This window comes from Eupeodes corollae, chromosome 1, assembly GCF_945859685.1.
Source record: "Eupeodes corollae chromosome 1, idEupCoro1.1, whole genome shotgun sequence".
In the NCBI taxonomy this organism is placed as follows: Eukaryota; Metazoa; Arthropoda; class Insecta; order Diptera; family Syrphidae; genus Eupeodes; species Eupeodes corollae.
In genome coordinates this window covers 52,107,659-52,121,599 of record NC_079147.1, presented here as the reverse complement: position 1 = coordinate 52,121,599, position 13,941 = coordinate 52,107,659, and the positions used below count along the sequence as shown (strand labels likewise).

At 39.5% G+C, this 13,941-nt stretch overlaps 1 long non-coding RNA gene across 1 annotated transcript; it reads left to right on the top strand.

Annotated features, from left to right (window-relative positions):
* The first annotated feature begins 551 nt into the window (after positions 1 to 551).
* Positions 552 to 1,213, top strand: LOC129953842 (uncharacterized). Its single transcript, XR_008782604.1, has 3 exons — positions 552 to 601; positions 659 to 830; positions 1,031 to 1,213. It is a non-coding gene; the product is annotated as an uncharacterized LOC129953842 (long non-coding RNA).
* The last annotated feature ends 12,728 nt before the right edge of the window (positions 1,214 to 13,941 follow it).

The following is a 13,941-nucleotide window of genomic DNA, read 5'->3' as shown; positions in this document are numbered from 1 at the left end:
ATAAATTATATCAAACGTCAATCGGTTAGTGGTCGATCTTTGATAATAAGAACATAAGGTTGTCTATAAACAAGTTTCAGATATACGAGCTATTGTGAATGGTTCAAATGGACAATATTGCTATTTTGTTTGTCAAATATTTGTTCGTTACTAAATTGTTTATAAAAAAAATAAATAGGGTGGCGCAACAGTTCATTGGGAACTAGGGCCTAGTGACTTACAACTTTCAACCATTCCTGTGTGCGAGTAATGTTGTCATGAATGGAGGGGACCTGCAGTTTATATGCCGAATCAAAACGGCAAATTTGAGAAAGCACTTTTTCATGACAAGAGTTAATATTGGAGAATTTGTCAATTCCTCGCAAGAGGCAGTACTCGTGAAAAGACTTTTAGATGGCATAGGCCCTTATTAGATACGAGTGTCGTTTGGCTTTCGATAAACGACATTTATCGATAGTCAAACATCGATAGTTGAATTTGGTATTATGTATTACTATTGTGAATGATTTTGTTCGATATCATTCGTTTTCACTTTCCATGGTTATCGTCTGCATTTTTCTGTTCGACTGCTGGTGTTGAGTGTAAATTCCCGGGTAAAAATGTAAGCTTTGTAATTTATTTTATTTTTTGTTAAAAATAAATATTTTGATATCACAAGGTAAAAGTAGTGAGTAATAAGAAACAGCTAGAAAGTCTAGTTTCCATAATGGAAGCAAGATATTGCGAAGGGAATTTGCGGAAAAGCCCAAGCGAAGAAAAGATGGGATAGATTTACAACGGAACTTAATAGTCTCGGGCTTCCTGTACGTACTTGCGATAAATGGATCAAGGTAATTCTGCATTAGCATCTGAAAATATTTTTTAATTCTTTTTCGTAATAGGTTTGGGCTGATCTCAAATTTAAAATAAAAAAGAAAAACTGAAAATAAGACAGAAATCTAGACAACAGGTGGTGGACCAAACCGACTGCATACGTTCAGTTATTTGGAGGAAAGTGTCATAGGAATACTTTCAATTGGCGCCTCTATAGATCCGCCGGGGATTGTGTTTGGGCAGGAGGAAATCCAAAACGTGGAAACAAATTTTACGCATGTTGAGGAAGACCCAGCCCCGATAAAACTTGCTCCTATTAAAACTTGTTTAAAAAAAACAGGAGAGGACGAGAGGCTTTCAATTCTGAAGAACCAAACAAATATGTAGGAGGACTTTTATAATGGAGGAACTACTCGTAAAAACAAAAATGTCAAGTTTGGAAGAATATACAAACAAAACTTACTATCAAAAGAAGGATAAAAACAAAGAATTGCTTGCCATTAAGACAGAAAAGCTTCACCTGTATAAAGAAGATGAGAGAAGCCGACAAAGAGACAGCACTGCAAGACTTAAATTAAAACAACAAAAGCTGGAAACCAAAAAAACTCAAGTGTTTTTAGACTTTTTGTACCTAATAAAATAAGTATTTATTAAAAAAAAGTTGCACATCTTATTTTATTTCAACTTTCCATAATTCATATTAGAATTTCGTTTTCAATACTGATAGCATTGTTGTTTCTCTGCTGTGCAGTTTCATTTGAATTTCACTTGAGTCATCATCATCATCTTCGGGCTTATTTATGGAGTCATCAACTATAGGAGTATTGTAGAACAAGCAAATGTCATGTAATGCTGCGCACACGTTTGTAATTTGAGTTTGCTTTCTTCGGAATATAATGCAAGTCTCTTGCCCGTAGCAAACATCTGAATCGATTTTTAAGAACCCCAAATGTTCGTTCGAATTTTGTTGCATGCACTTTCACGTGACGCCCATTCGGGATCTCGATATGGAGTCAACAAATACGGTTTAAGGGGATATCCTCCATCTCCTTGGGGATAATAAAACATCAGTTCTTTTTTTATGTTGTAACGAATGTTCTATTCCTTGAAATCTTACCTAAAAGGAAAGTGTTAGATTGTCCTCTTTCAGTTTCCCTTTCCAGAATAACCCTTAGGGTTGACATGTTAAAAACATTGGCATCTTGAGTTGATCCAGGGTATTTTGCATTGATGAAACGGATTTTCATCGTATCGTCACAAACCTAAAACAAAACTTGTAAATTAATAGACGAAATTGTTGAAAAAGAGTTTTCTTACATCATTGCATTTATACTATAAAATCTCTTACGATTATTGTACGCATGTTGGAGATCCTTTTTTGGAGAAGCAATTTTAATCTGCGTGCCATCGACACAACCGATTACTCCTGGTATATGGCTGCGCTCATAAAAATAAAGTTTAGCGCGTGATTTTTCAGCTTCGGTATAATGAAACTTAATCCACACTGGGCAAATTATTCTTTCGAGGCAGTTTAACACTTCTTTTAGCACGACGGATACGGTCGACTGTGCAAGTCCCAGGCAATATTCGTTGCCAGAGACCATATTTTGGTATTTTAAAATAATACTAAAAGAGCAGCGTTCTCTATGTGCTTCACTTTTCTAAGCATTATGACGATAATTGTTTCAATAAGATTCCAATTTTTGTTTCCAGAGCTTTGTCGTTTTATTGGCGTTTTAGCAAAACGACTATTAGAATAAGGGTGAATATGTTCATGTTATTTATTCACATATTTTTTTTAAGTTCCAGAGGGTTCGAAGCGTCCCTCAAAAGCCTTCTATTTCTGGCAATCACCAACAGGTCGTAACTTCTATTCCTGTCCATCCTTTCGCTTTCTATTTCATCGTCGTCTGAATAAAAAAAACTTGCTGGAAATCATGCTAACTATCTAAAGTAGTTGTTTGCATTATATTTTTGTAAAGTTCAACTACTCACATTAAATTATTAAACAATTTCCCTACATGAATTATCACTGAAATTAACTCAAATGTCAAAAGTAGTTCACAATCCCAAAGTTCGCTGTTCACAGTAACAAGAAACTCTGTCGATGAAGATACATAATACCAAAAATACTTAAAGGGTGATTTTTTTGAGGTTAGGATTTTCATGCATTAGTATTTGACAGATCACGCAGGATTTCAGACATGGTGTCAAAGAGAAAGATGCTCAGTATGCTTTGACATTTCATCATGAATAGACTTACTAACGAGCAACAAATTATTGAATTTTATTACCAAAATCAGTGTTCGGTTCGAAATGTGTTTCGCGCTTTACGTCCGATTTATGGTCTACATAAAATCGACCAAGTGAGCAAACAATTAATGCGATTGTGACCAAGTTTCGCACTCAGTTTACTTTATTGGACATTAAACCAACCACACGAATGCGTACAGTGCGTACAGAAGAGAATATTGCGTCTGTTTCTGAGAGTGTTGCTGAAGACCGTGAAATGTCGATTCGTCGCCGTTCGCAGCAATTGGGTTTGTGTTATTCGACCACATGGAAGATTTTACGCAAAGATCTTGGTGTAAAACCGTATAAAATACAGCTCGTGCAAGAACTGAAGCCGAACGATCTGCCACAACGTCGAATTTTCAGTGAATGGGCCCTAGAAAAGTTGGCAGAAAATCCGCTTTTTTATCGACAAATTTTGTTCAGCGATGAGGCTCATTTCTGGTTGAATGGCTACGTAAATAAGCAAAATTGCCGCATTTGGAGTGAAGAGCAACCAGAAGCCGTTCAAGAACTGCCCATGCATCCCGAAAAATGCACTGTTTGGTGTGGTTTGTACGCTGGTGGAATCATTGGACCGTATTTTTTCAAAGATGCTGTTGGACGCAACGTTACGGTGAATGGCGATCGCTATCGTTCAATGCTAACAAACTTTTTGTTGCCAAAAATGGAAGAACTGAACTTGGTTGACATGTGGTTTCAACAAGATGGCGCTACATGCCACACAGCTCGCGATTCTATGGCCATTTTGAGGGAAAACTTTGGAGAACAATTCATCTCAAGGAATGGACCGGTAAGTTGGCCACCAAGATCATGCGATTTGACGCCTTTAGACTATTTTTTGTGGGGCTACGTCAAGTCTAAAGTCTACACAAATAAGCCAGCAACTGTTCCAGCTTTGGAAGACAACATTTCCGAAGAAATTCGGGCTATTCCGGCCGAAATGCTCGAAAAAGTTACCCAAAATTGGACTTTCCGAATGGACTACCTAAGACGCAGCCGCGGTCAACATTTAAATGAAATTATCTTCAAAAAGTAAATGTCATGGACCAATCTAACGTTTCAAATAAAGAATCGATGAGATTTTGCAAATTGTATGCGTTTTTTTTTTTTTAAAATAAGTTCTCAAGCTCTTAAAAAATCACCGTTTATTATCGATGCTTTCCACATTTATCGCATCGATCGTTGAACGACACTCGTAATAAAGGCCATAGGCAGGGATCGAACCCAAAACCTCTTGCATGACAGTCCAACGCACTAACCATCATGCCTCGGTTATCATCTGTAATGGTACATAAAAAAGCCATGTGAAAGAATAATATTCTCTCATTTGTTGGTCATTAGTCGCTCTCATGTGATAACTCCTTTAATATTTGATACTGGTAGATTGACAGATCAATAATTTTCAACAATAGTCGTTCCTTAATTTGTACCATTTACACTTGAACATTTTTTGACATAAAAACAACTAATGTAAACATGGTTAGAAAAAGAACGAACTAACGAAACTTCAAACCTTAATAGGTGTTATTCACAATAAATATTTGTTCGTTATTCACAATTAATGAACAATTTATCATCGGGAATTCATTATACCGATTGTTCCACTGATTGATAGATTTTACCAATCAATTGATTAATCTTTGACAATCGTTATATAAGGCTGTATAACTTCCGTTACCTTGACTTTATGAAAATAATTATCTACGGCCGACATTTCTTACCACATACCAAAGTGCTCCAAATGACATAATAATCAAAATAAAAAAAGTGACTCCAACTCCAAGAAGCCTTAATTCATACCAATTATTATCTCTTCCGAACATCATAAGATTCATAACCTATAACTACTTATGAGGGTCTTGAAAACCAAACTTATAACCATTGATAACGTGTTTGTAGAGTAGTCGATGCAAATTCGCGGCTCAATGTTAAAAAAGAAACCTACGCGGCACGCGCCATACAAAAACCCACTGCACACATATGATGATGATATAAACTAAGCTCACCTTAAATTCAATCGGAAATAGGACACAGTGCGTAGGAATAATCTAAGTATAGTAAAAGTTACATCCACCATTAAAATAATATCAGCATAAGATAGCAAACCTCAAAACCAATAGCAATAGCACCTTTAAGCTAGACCTAGCTTGTTTAGACGTTATACCTTTTTTCTTATGTAGGTATATTGTATGGAAATGGAATTAAATTAATATGCAAACCAGTTGTTGTTTCATTACTACATGGGATTTGGGATTTGCGATGTCGACGATGACGACGTGGTTCCGTGGAATAAACGTCCACGTCGATCGTCGTCGGTCGACAGCACGTTCCATGGGCGCCTCTGGTGCGTGGGTAGTGCGATATGAGATGCAAAGTGACGTGCACTGCTACACCAAGTGACACTATTCATGCTGATTGCTGACATCAGCATCAGCAACAACATCAAATTCACTTCTCCATTTCCATTTTCATCTGCATCTCCATCATCGTCATCATTGACATCAAAGAATTAGAAACAAAGACTTCCAGAGGTAACTTTTTGCCCCGATGAACCCATCAACCATAAAAGCTGAGCATGCGACAACGACATCGACATCATAAGCAATAAATCAACCGAACTCATTCCAAATGAAATAAACGTCCCAGTTCCAATAGAAAACGAAATGTTGAAACGTGTCCTTAGCTTCGTAGGAAGAGTTCATTCGCTAATCTGTTGCACGCTGCCGCCGCTCTTATGGCGCTGCCATCGTTGTTGTTTTAACGTCAATTTTCTTTTTTATTGCTTTAAAAAATGTTACCAACCACGATGAACATTTATGCGGATTAAGTTCCAAGTTCCAATAGGTAATAGCCAGAGGGGCTAAGAAGCTTGTATGGGTCCCCAGATGCCACTGTTTTACAGTTGCTGTGCGGTGGCACTGGTAATAGTGGCGACCGACAACGTGACGATTGAGATGACAACAAGCACCTTGTAAGGATCTAGCAAGTAAATCTATTAAAGTTATTAAAGATTTTAATTTCCTCAATTGGTATTGATGCTTTTGCCATTTTGAAGCGATATGCGATGGCGTTGTTGTTTAGCTTGGAGCTTCAACTTCAAGTATTTGTATTTCTTGTCAAATTAGGACATTTTAGCTGATGTTGTTTGAGCTTGTTGCAAACCTGACCGTATTCACGTAGATGCTGAATTTCACATGAGATTGGAGCCACGTGGCGTTCGTATCGTCGTCGCCTCTGTGCGTTTGCGTTCTTTGTCGCGTCGGAGCGGCGCGCGGCGGCGTCGATCGTCATCATCATCATCATATTTTTATGGAATGATAAAAAGCTAAAGAAGTGTGGTGGTTGGCTTTTGAATGACAACCAGAGTTGCACAGAGTTGTTAGAGGTTATTACTATTTTTATTTACATTCAATTGAGTAAGTTTTTCATAGGAAAATTTTCCGATTAGGTATGTGAGAGTATTTATTGAATGAATGGAAATTCACTTTCTTTTTTTCGAAATACTTTAAATTGCGATAGGCCATTGATGATTAGTATTGTCGTACATTGTAAGAGCGGATAAAAGGACACCGTACGCACCTGAGACCTGGAATTCAGAGCTTATTTTTAACGTCAGCTTGTCCCTAGTCCACAGTTTTACTTTTATTTAGAGGAATGGGGAATGAACTGGGGAGATGCCATCACAATTATTGAACCTTTAAATTTTACTTCGTTTTCAAATAATTCTAAATCAGATGAAGTAATTTGACCTAAATACCTAAGGCGAAAGGTATGAAACACAGTATAAGCCTCCTTCTAATGATCTTTTATGGATGTTCAGGCCTGATATACGAAAACAGCAGTATTGTTATTCAGCGGATATTCAGCGGATATTCTGTTAGCTTACTTACTTACTTACTTAAGGTGGCGCTACAGTTCGGACGGACCTGGGGCTCAACCAACATGCCTCTACAGCCAGCTCGGTCCCTCGGTAGCTGTATCCAGTTTCGCGCGCCAAGTTGGTTGAGGTCCTCTCCCACCTGGGTGCGCCACCTGAGTCAAGGTCTTCCTCTACTGCCCCGTCCCTCGGGATTGGATTCGAAGACCTTCCGGGCTGGAGCGTTGATGTCTATCCGCTCTACATGACCTAACCATCTAAGCCGTTGGACTTTAATTCTGCTAACTAGGTCAGTGTCGCTGTACAGCCCGTACAGTTCGTCGTTATATCTTCTCCTCCATTCTCCATCTATGCGTACGGGACCCAAAATCACCCGAAGAATTTTTCTCTCGAAGCATCCTAAGACGCTCTCATCTTTCTTTGACAGGGTCCAGGCCTCAGCGCCATAAATGAGAACCGGGATGATAAGTGTCTTATAGATGGTGATTTTACATGCTCGAGAGAGGACTTTACTTCTCAATTGCCTTCTAAGTCCAAAGAAGCAGCGATTTGCAAGAGTTATTCTTCGTTTGATTTCAGCGCTGGTGTCGTTGTCTGCATTAATAGCGGTGCCTAGGTAGACAAAGTCCTTAACTACCTCAAAGTTATAGCTGTCCATGGTGACGTTTTGTCCAAGACTAGGTCTTGCCCTCATTGACCACTAAACCTACCTTCTTCGCTTCCGCCGCAATACTCAAAAACGCTCCACTGACATCACGCTTTGATCTTCCAATTATGTCAATATCATCTGCATATCCGAGTAATTGGATGGACCTTTGGAAGATTTTGCCTCTAGTGTTGCCGATTGAGTTTTGCACAATTCTTTCCAGAACGATGTTGCCTTGTCTAAAACCTTTTTTGACATCAAATGCATCGGTAAGATCTTTTCCGACCTTGATAGAGCAGCGTGCATTCTCCATCCTGCACAAACGGATAAGTTTGACAGGGATGCTAAAACTAGACTTTGCTCGGTAGAGCTCTTCCCTATAGATGCTGTCATACGCGGCTTTAAAATCGATAAAGAGATGGTGGGTATCGATTTGAAGTTCCTGGGTTTTTCTAAGATCTGCCGTAGTGTGAATATTTGGTCGATAGGGGACTTTCCAGGTCTGAAGCCACACTGATAAGGACCAATCAAGTTGTTGACGATTGGCTTCAGACGTTCACATAATACGGCACAGAGGATCTTATACGCAATGTTAAGAAGACTGATGCCTCTGTAGTTGGCGCAGTTTAGAGGGTCTCCTTTCTTATGTATCGGGCACACTATGCTGAGATTCCACTCATCGGGCATGCTTTCTTTTGACCATATTGCAGATGAGTTGGTGCATGCTCCGTACCAAGTCATAGCCTGCTGCTTTGAACAGTTTGGCAGCGATGCCGTCAGCTCCAGCAGCTTTGTTTGACTTAAGTTTAGATATAGCTATCTTCACTTAGTCAAGGTCGGGTAGGCGGAATTGTTGATCTGCGTCGCCTAGGTTGATTGGTTGAATCTCCCTTACAGCGGAATTCGGTTGGTCATCGCCGTCTTTCCATATTCTCAGCATCGACTGCGGTTCTACTACGATGTTCCCCTGATCGTCTTTACAGGGAGTTTTTTTTTACCTTTTGGTAAAATTTACGAACCTCATTCCTGTTGTTACATCCCTCTATCTCCTCGATCGCGTGCTTCTCATGCTCTCTTTTTTTTCATCTAAGAAGCCTGTGGTACTCTCTCCTCTTCTCGTAGAGGTCACGAGCAGCTCTAGTCCTTTTGTGCAGCGCAGTTTTGTATGCCTCTTGTTTCGCTGCGTGCGTTTGCCGGCATTCGTCGTCAAACCAGGGGTTTCACTGTGGTGGCCGTGTGAAACCTAGCACTTCAGAGGTGGCATCTCTGATGGCTGCAAGGCAATGTTGCCACTGGTTTTCAATGCTTAATGCAGGCAGCATAGGACTCCTTAAGAGGTTATTACTCGTAGAGACTCGATCACAAAGGACATGGCAGTCTCTTGCGATTGCCGTCTAACGTCGAATCTTCTCACAGTACTTCCTTGTTTTGGCTTGGATCGGGTTATGCGTGGCCGTACCTTGGCAACAACGAGGTAGTGGTCCGAGTCAATGTTGGCCTCTCGGAATGTTCGGATATCCTGGATACTGGAGAAGTGTCGTGCGTCGATCGCAATGTGGTCAATTTGGTTGACAGTTGATTGATGTGGATATCAAGATGTGTGAACTGCGTACTAACTACCAGAACGTCTCGCCCCTTAGCGAAATTGATCCGTGTCGTGCAGGCTGTATCTCCCGATTGTGCCACCAAAGATGTCTTCTCTTCCTAGCTTGGCATTAAAATCTCCTAAGACAATTTTAATGTCATAGCCAGGGCACTGCTCATATGTCTTGTCCAAGAGCTCGAAGAATATGTCTTTGGTGTTTTCATCTTTCTCCTCTGTTGGGGAGTGCGTGCATGAGCCTTATGTTGGCGAATTTTGCCTTGATGCGGATTGTTGTGATGCTCTCGCTCAAACTGTTGAAACTCAAGTCTTGCTGCCTGGATTTAGTTCCAACAACAAATCCACACCCAAATAGACGCTGTCTTTGTTCTCGGTAGCAGTCGCCGTAGTAGATATCGCAGTGTTTTAGTTTGCGTTTGCCCGGTCCATCCCATCGCACTTCTTGGATGGCGGTAATATCTGCCCTGAAGCAGTTTAGGGCTTCCGCTAATTTTTCGGCTGCACGTGGTCTGTTAAGGGACCTAACATTCCACGTACATATCCGAAGTTCGTTGTCCTTATTTCGTTTGCGTGGGTTGTTCTGTTAGCTACATAAGTTTAAATGATTATAAGAACATTTGCAATCAACTTTGTTTTTTGAACGTAAATTTTGACCGAGGCAACTAGTTAGTTTCTCAAGTGTCACGAATTTCAACGACAACGGTCACCTATTATTTTTAGAGCTCTCTTTTGAATTCTGTCCAAGAGACTCAAATGGGTTATGGAGAATTGTACTCAAGTTTTAGACGAATAGGCTTTGTAAATTATAGCCAGATCAGAAAGGGTAAAAACTTCTTGCATCGTCGGAGAAAACCTTAAACCAATCGCAGCATTTTTGGCAATATCAAATATGTTTGTAATGCACATACCTAGGCATACCAGCGTTTATATTGTGGATATCAGATTTGAAGCCGTCCAATATTTCTTAAATTGAACGGTCCTATAGGTAATTTCTAACCCAACGCAGAAGAGATTCATCAATACCAAAAGCACACTTTTTCGATAAGAGAGCTTGATGCCAAACTCTTGAAATATCAAGTGCAATAATCTTACTTTCTCCAAAACGATGTAAAAATTTGTCCCACAGTTCGGTGAGATAAGCCATGAGATCACCAGTGGACCTATTGCTACGAAAACCATACTGTCGGTCATTAAGAAGCTTCCGTTCTTCAAGACATTTCTTAAGCTGAAAATGTATCAGCGTTTTCATAACCTTGGAAATTAGGGACGTAAGAGCGATTGGACGATAGTTAGAAGGGGAGGAGGATTCGCCTTTTTTAGGGACAGGCTGGACAAATGCAGTTTTCCATCCACTCGGAAAGAGAGAAGTAGTGGTTTTGCCAGCGTTGAAAAACACCTCTTTACAAGAATAGCGGGAATACTATCCGGACCAGTGGATTTGTGAATGTCAAAATCCTAAGATGAAATAATGAAAGGAGCTTTAACTGCTTTGTTTTTTAAGGTAGGTTCCTTAAGCATGTTATATTAAAGCATAGACACACCACATAAAGACCAGAATCTTTAGTACGCTTTACCCTCCAAAACCCATTTGTTTAAATTGTTGTATTTGTAATTTTTACATTACGTCCATTTTGAAATGTGAAATCCAACAACAATCCGATGCGGTGTATTTACTTGATTTGACAGAGGTTCTTTTTTTATTAAATTGCTGTGGTGAGAATTTTATATTTGATTTTAGCTGTTAAATGACGCATTTGTTGTTTTGTTAATTTGTTTAAAAGGATCCAAATGAAGATACCGAATGGAATGATGTCTTCCGTGCAAAAGGTATCCTTCCACCCATGCTCGAGAATGCCATTGAGAAGCAAATTGGTGGTGAGAAGCAGACAAATATCGAAGACATGAACAAGAACGAATTGGACGAACTTGAAGACTCCGAAGACGAAAGTGTTCGCGAGGAATATCGTCACAAACGAATGGCATAGATGCGAGCATTAGCAGACAAGGCTCTTTTCGGCTCAGTGAGGGAAATCTCCGGACAAGATTACGTCAATAAAGTGACCAAAGCTGTTCTACACAAATCCGTCATTAAACTTTGTCGCCTGAGTTATCGTACTCTTCCCAAAAAATGCAATAGCTAATGTCGCTGTAGCCACTAGGTGCCTCCCCTAAAGAATTTCTCATCACTCTACTAAATTTTCGTGGTGAATTGACTTTAGAGGGTGGTGAATTGACTTTAACTGTGGGGAATTGATGTTAGACTTAAGGGTGCGTGAAAATTGACGTTTCAGCTTGTAGGCAAAACCATAATGACAGATTGGTTTCCGGTCTTTATATAGTGTGTCTATGTATTGAAGTATCTCAGGGTAAATACTTCTGATTACAAAAAAAGAGATATATCAAGCTTTTGGGTTAGATTTACATGAAGTTATTTAGTTTTCAGTTCTAAAGTAAAGTAAAGAAATAAAACGTGATTTTTGTCTGTATAGACATGGGCTTTAACATAGCCCCACAACAAATAGTCTAAAGGCATTAAATCGCACGATCTAGGCGGCCAATTGATCGGTCCCGAACGTAAAATAAAATATTCACCGAACTCACCTCTCAATAAGTCAATTGTGGCACAGTCTTGTTGAAACCACATGTCATGCAAGTCAAGCTCTTGCATTTTGGGCAAAAAAAAAGTTTTACGGTAGCGCTCATCAATCACAGTTACGTTACGATTCGCATCATCTTTGAAGAAGCACGGTCCAATGATGCGACCAGCCCATAAGCCGCACTAATCTGTGGCTTTTTCTGGATGCATTGGAAGCTCTTGCTGCGAACGGTGACGAATCGATAATTGGTGGTCATCACTAACACTGGCCCATACAGCTGCGATATTTTCTTCAGTTCGCACTCTACGTAAGCGTGTTGGTGGTTTAATGTCCAACAATGTAAATTTGGTGCAAAATTTAGTCACAATAGCCGGAATACCCGCTTCAAATGGGTCCATTAAAGTGACCATAAAATGGAAGAAGCTCGCGATGAACTTTCTTAACAGAGCACGCATTTTGATAATAAAATTCAACAATTTGCAAGCGTTGTTCGTTTGCAAGACGATTCATGGTTAAATTATAGACCAAACTGAAGATGTTTGACAGTAAAATGAAACACAAAACGTGTGTCAACTGTTTAAACCAGTGTTAAGAAATCACCCTTTAAAATAGACAAAGCAATACATTTTTTTATTGACAATTTTATTTTATTACAAAGTTTGGAATCAACCAATAAATTTAAATGTCTGTATCAGCTAACCCCAGCAGCTACTCTTTTAAGTTCATTTTTAACAACTTTTTCGCACATTATAGCCGGTATCTTGTCCATAACTTGAGAATGTATTATTAGCCTAACACAAAAATATTCAATGTTTTAAAATCGTGTGATCGCAGAGGAACTTGAAGTTGCACCACTAGCTTACTTCTCAAGCAACAAAGTCTTCAGTTGACGGCCAAAAACGGAGGCGTTTAAATGCTGTAAACGCTGGAAAAGCGATAAAATAATTCAGTAGCAACTATATTTTTTTCAAAATTTAACGATTGCCGAGATTTGAGGTCGGTCCATTGTGACGACCATAATTATCGCATAATGCGCAAAAAGTAGTTGTGTGTTTAAATCACCACTTCTGTCGTAAACATTGATTTTGTTTTCTACCCCACCTGGAAGTTTAATGAATCGACATCGATTCATTTGCATTCATTTAATTCATACAATTTTAATAAAAGTACACTGTGGCGTATGATTAATAATTTATCTGCTTGGAATAATAGAAATGTTTAGGTTTATCAGTTACTCCACTTGTGTGTAGAATTTTACTATGGTACTTTGGTTAAATGCCCTTGTTTTGGTCTTTTGTACAGTTTTAGAAAAGAAAATTGGGAGATTTGTAATAATTTAATAACAAAAAGATTGAAACCAGAATTATTGTTTGGTGCTTACTGAGAACTATATAAATAAAATCTTTTCAGTTTAGCATGATCTTCAACTGACTTATCCACCGTGGTGCCGTGAAATAAGCTTATCTTACTTAAGGTGGCGCTACAGTCCTGTCTTAACTAGGACCTAACCAAACGAACTTCTCCATCAATCTCGGTCCCTTGCTAGATGTCTCCAGTTTCAGGCTCCTAGTTGGGTGAGGTCACTTTAAACTAACGCGCCACTTGATCCGAGGTCTTTCAAATACTTTCCGGGCCAGAGCACTAGTTTCCATTCGCTTTATGTAACCCACCCATCTTAGTCGTTGGACTTTTACTATTCTGTCTAAGTCTACGTTGCTGTACTCCACTCCCCTTCGATGCATACGGTACCGTAGATCACACGAAGAACTTTTCTCTCGAAGCGACCCAAGGTGCTTTCATCCGCGTTTGTCATGGTCCATGCTTCTGCACCGTATGGCAGGACGGGGATGATAAGGGTCTTATATAGCAACACTTTGGTCCCTCGAGAGAGGACTTTACCACTCAATTGCTTTCTTAGTCCAAAGAAACAGCGGTTAGCAAGAGTTATTCTGCGTTTGATCTCAGCGCTGGTGTTGTTTTCTGCGTTTACAGCGGAGCCTAGGTAGACGAAGTCCTTGACTACCTTAAAGTTATGTCCTTTCTAGACCACAACATGTACTTTGTTTTGGCCTCATTAACCGTTAAACCCATTTTTGCCGCCTCTGCTTCA